This window comes from Urtica dioica, chromosome 6 (assembly GCF_054948205.1).
Source record: "Urtica dioica subsp. dioica isolate 48M chromosome 6, U.dioica_male_clone48M_v1_H2, whole genome shotgun sequence".
Taxonomy (NCBI): domain Eukaryota; kingdom Viridiplantae; phylum Streptophyta; class Magnoliopsida; order Rosales; family Urticaceae; genus Urtica; species Urtica dioica.
The window spans coordinates 15,555,113-15,560,518 of NC_142761.1; positions in this window are offsets into that span (position 1 = coordinate 15,555,113).

Consider the following 5,406-nt stretch of genomic DNA (forward strand, 5'->3'; position numbering starts at 1 on the left):
CCCAAAGGGTCTCGAGTTCCGCCCCCGAGTCAGAACCATGATCGACTTGGGCAAGAATACACCTCAAACGCCCTTGAAAAATTAAAGTTCACGACTCGTGATTCACGAGCCATGAACTTGGGGGGCTAATGTTGTCGGTCGTTTTCGGCGAACCGAAAATCTAAAAACAATTCGACGCCGGCCGGATCACCCAACGGGTCCCGGCCGCCTCGGCCCACGCGCGTTCCGCGCCCTTCCGGCCATGCGCGCCCCGCGCCCTGCCGGCCATGCGCGCCCGCGCCCTGACGGTCATGCGCGCCCGCGCCCTGTCGGCCATGCGCGCCCGCGCCCTGCCGGTCATGCGCGCCCGCGCCCTGCCGGTCATGCGCGCCCGCACCCTGCCATCCATGCGCGCCCCGCGCCTTGTCCTTCTGTGGGCTTCCAAGTGGGTCGGCCCATGGCCTTCCCCACTCCTATAAATACCCCCCCCCCCTAGGGGAGGAAAAAGAGACGCTGATTCAGCCCCACAACTTTCTCTCCAGAGAATTTCCAAGAGAATATTTTCTCTGCACTCTCTCCTCCGGCCTGCGCGTGCCTGACGCCGTCGGCCCATGCGTGCCCTGCGCCGCCGGCCGTGGACGTCTCACGCCCCAGGCTGTGCGGCCCAGGCCATGTGCGCCCTGCGCAGCCGGTTGCGCGCGCCCTCACACCTCCGGCCCGCGTGCGCTCCTCGCGCCCCGGCCCTCCTGTCCGTGTGCGCTCCCTGCGCCCTGGCCCTCCGGCCCGCGTGCGCTCCTCGCACCCCGGCCCTCCTGCCCGGGTGCGCTCCCTGCGTCCCCGCGCCCCCGGCCCGCGCGCGCTCTCGCGTCCCGGCCCTCCTGCCCGTGCGCGCTCCCTGCGCCCCGGCCCTCCGGCCCGCGTGCGCTCCTCGCGCCCCGGCCCTCCGGCCCGCGTGCGCTCCTCGCGCCCCGGCCCTCCGGCCCGCGTGCGCTCCTCGCGCCCTGGCCCTCCTGTCCGTGTGCGCTCCCTGCGCCCTGGCCCTTCGGCCCGCGTGCGCTCCTCGCGCCCCGGCCCTCCTGCCCGGGTGCGCTCCCTGCGTCCCCGCGCCCCCGGCCCGCGCGCGCTCTCGCGTCCCGGCCCTCATGCCCGTGTGCGCTCCCTGCGCCCCGGCCCTCCGGCCCGCGTGCGCTCCTCGCGCCCCGGCCCTCCAGCCCGCGTGCACTCCTCGCACCACGGCCACCTCGGCCGAGCATCCTGGCCACCCCGGCCACCTCGGCCGAGCGCCTTTGCCACCTCGGCCACCTCGGCCGAGCGTCCTTCCCGCCTCGGCCGAGCATCCTTGCCACCTCGGCCACCTCGGCCGAGCGTCTCTGCCACCTCGGTCACCCCGGCTGAGTGTCCTTTGCCACCTCGGCCACCTCGGCCGAGCGTCCTTGCCACCTCGGCCAGACACGCTCGCTACCGGGCACGCCGCGCTCGGCCAAGTCCTGCGCCCGCCACGCCCCGCACCCATCCAGGCGACATGTCCCGCGCGCCCTGCGCTGTCTTGGGCGTGAGGCCTCGCGCGCCCCGCTCCCGGCCACCCGGTGGGCCTCAAGGGCCCGGCCCAAGGCTTCTCTCCACAACTATAAATACCCCCCCCCTTGGGGAAGGAAAGGGGGGATCCTGATTGATTCATTCGAGAACTCTCTACTTCTCTTCTCTCAAGAACTCTCTCTCGCCCTCTTGTGACATTTCCAAGAGCGCGCACTCCTCCTCCCTCGGCTCAGAAACAAGGACCCCCCTCCACGAGAGGGAGCGCGCTCCTCTTCTGCGACCTGAGCTTCTGCGGTACACACCGCTCTCCTGCTTCTTGGCCCTTGAGCTAGAACTCCGAGCTACGAGGCAAGCGACCCCTCTAAAGTCTTCACTAGAAGCTACGAGCCCGGTCCCTCTCTAAAGCCTTGGATTCACAAAGCCTCCGAGCCCAAGATAGCCTCCCAATACACAAATTGAACTACGTTCTGATCTGATCCCGACTAAAGGGTACGTAGGCAGCCAACCTTTGGCACGGTCACACCCCCCAAAACACACCCTAGGGTTTGGAGGGTGCAGCTCGGTCTACGAGCTCCCGTTTTTGGCCCGGGCGCGATCACTTGGTCCGGCCTTGGATCGAACCGCCCGAGGTATCTAATCGTTGTTCATTTTCATGCGACAACATACGCCGTCCTTGTCCGCTTCCCCGCGAACCCGCGCGCTCCGTCACATACATCGGTAAGTTGTTTTTTTTATAACTTTTATATATATATATATATATTAGTTATTTATAGAATTAATATATTAGTTATTTATATATATATATAACTTTATTTATATATTAGTTATAAATATAAATGAATTAATTAGTTAGAAATGTAAATGAATTAATTAGTTATATTTACATAATTTATATTTATAGAATTATATATTTGTTATAAATTTTATAAATTATAAATGAATTAATTAGTTATAAATGAATTATATATTTGTTATAAATTTTATAAATATTTAAATTAGTTTTGTTTACACAAATATTTAAATTAGTTATAAATTTTAATATTAGGTATAAATATTTAAATTAGTTATAAATGTTAATATTAGGTATAAATATTTAAATTAGTTATAAATATTTATATTAGGTAAACTTATGTAAAAACATGTAAAAACAATTAGTTAGTTTATGTAAATTATGTAAAAACATGTAAAAACAATTAGTTAGTTGATATGGATTATGAATTTTAATAATCGAACCACTGAGGTTGGATTTATTGTTAGTTTTAGGATGTTTCTATGCAGGTTTTAAAGTTAAAGGCTTGATGCCGGGTTGTTAAGTTTATAGGGGAGGTTCTGCCGAAATTTCGGTAGGATCGATCGTGAAATTATAAAATAAAATCCGAAAACTACTAAATTTTGAAATGTTCAATCTATAGGTAAAATGAGTTATCCAAATAGGAATTGGATAATCGAGGACCAACGTTTAAGCGTTGAGTTTGCGGCTGGCATGACAGAGTTCATGGCAATGGCCCGACAACACGTAAATGTCGAAGGACGAGTTAAGTTAAGTGTCCATGCAAGAGGTGTAGTAACGTGTTGATGCAAAAAATTCCTGATATAGAGAATCATCTCTTTATCAGAGGATTTAAGAGAAATTACACGAGGTGGAATTTTCACAGGGAGGAAGAAGATGACGTAATGCAGTATCAGACGGATTACAGAGGAGGAGGCGGGATGTTTGATGCTGTACACGATATCTTAGAACACAACGACGTAGACGGTGATGATGACAGTATTGACCCGAATGCAGAATACCAGAGTGGACAGTTCGATGACCTTTTCAGCGACCTGAACACAGAATTATGGCCGGGTTGTACGGAGTATTCGTCACTCTCCTTTGTTGTCACGTTGATGCATTTGAAAGTGATGAACAAGTGGACGAATAAGTCGTTTGATCAGCTACTGAAAGTACTGAAAAAGTCTCATCCGATCGGCAACACGATTCCAGAGTCACACTATGAAGCAAAGGCGAAATTGCATCGATTTGGTATGGGTTACGAGTCGATTCACGTCTGCAAACACGATTGCGCGTTGTTTTGGAAGGACAACACCAATCTAGACGAGTGTCCAGTTTGTAATGAGAGCCGGTGGCTGAAGAAAGACGGTGGAAAAAAAGTAGCGCATAAAATGTTGCGCTACTTTCCACTGAAATATCGACTTAAGTGACTGTACGCGAGTCGGCACACATCTCTAGATATGCAGTGGCACGAGAATGAACGCATTAAGGAGGATGGTGTACTGCGACATCCTACAGACGGAGCAACGTGGAAGGAGATCGACCGAAAATATCCCATGTTTGCGGCAGAATCGAGGAACGTCCGGCTTGGACTTGCCGCCGATGGTTTCAACCCATTTGGTGACATGAGTTTATCGTACAGTATGTGGCCGGTAGTCTTGACTGTGTACAATTTACCGCCGTGGTTGTGCATGAAAACATCGTACTTGATGTTAACATTGCTTATACCAGGTCGTAGTGCACCGGGAAAAGACATGGATGTTTTCTTACAATCGCTGATTGATGAGCTGAAGGAATTGTGGGAAACCGGTGTTGTGTTGAGAGATGGTTCGACCGGTGAGCTATTCAGGTTGTTTTCCGTACTTCTATGGACGGTGAATGATTTTCCAGCGAGAAGCAGTTTGTCGGGATGGAGTGGTCAAGGGTACCTTGCTTGTCCGACGTGTAACAACGACACACCATCTTTCAAGGCTCGAAACAAGATTGTTTACTGCGATCATCGTCGATTCTTGCCGTTGTTACACCCGATGAGGAAGAGCAAACTGTACAAGGTACGAAATGAGAAACGACCACCACCAGTGAGAAAATCAGCGAGCGACATACTTCGACAATTGCGATTAGTGGGAGATGCAACCCCGGGGAAGCACCCTGACTTCGGCGGGAAGAAACGAAAGCATGATGCGAGTGAGCTGAATTGGACAAAGAAAAGTATTTTCTTCGAGTTGCCGTATTGGTCGAGTCTTACGCTGAAGCATAACCTCGATGTAATGCATATAGAAAAGAATGTATGCGACAATCTTCTCGGTACCTTGCTGAACATCGAGGGGAAGACGAAAGACACAGATAAGGCGCGGTTGACTTTGGCGGACTGGAACATAAGGCACGAGCTTCATTTGTACCAAGAAGGAGATAGATGGATGAAACCGCCTTCGTCATACACTCTGACACCTTCAGAACGGAAGCGGTTTACTGAGTTCTTGAGATCTGTCAGATTTCCCGATGGTTTTGCGGGGAATTTGAAGAAGAATGTTACCGCGGATGGGAGGTTGACGGGTTTGAAGTCTCACGATTGTCACGTGATTATGCAGCGCCTATTGGCTCTTGCTATTCGTCCTTTTCTGGATCGAACAATTCGAGATGCCATAATAGAGCTCTGCAACTTCTTCAGACTTATTTGCTCTAGAACGCTGGTAATTTCAGACATTGAGAAGGCGCAAGAGGATGTGAAGCTTATATTGTGTAAGCTAGAACGAATTTTCCCGCCTGATTTCTTCACAATCATGATTCATTTGGTAATGCATCTACCGGAGGAGGAAATTAACGCAGGTCCAGTTCATATGCGGTGGATGTATCCATTTGAGAGATACCTTGGAACGCTCAAGAACTTTGTGCGTAATCGAGCTAGACCAGAGGGTTCAATTGCCGAAGCCTATGTTGTAGACGAAGCATTAACATTCTGCTCAAGGTATCTAGAAGGCGTTGAGAATCGTTTCAACATGCCCCAACGAACAGACGTCGCGTCTAACTTCGAAGGTGTCGAACGAGAGTTATCGGTGTTTCAGTCATCAAGTTGTCGGCCTTACGGGAAGATGACCACGATACGCTTAGATGAGAATATA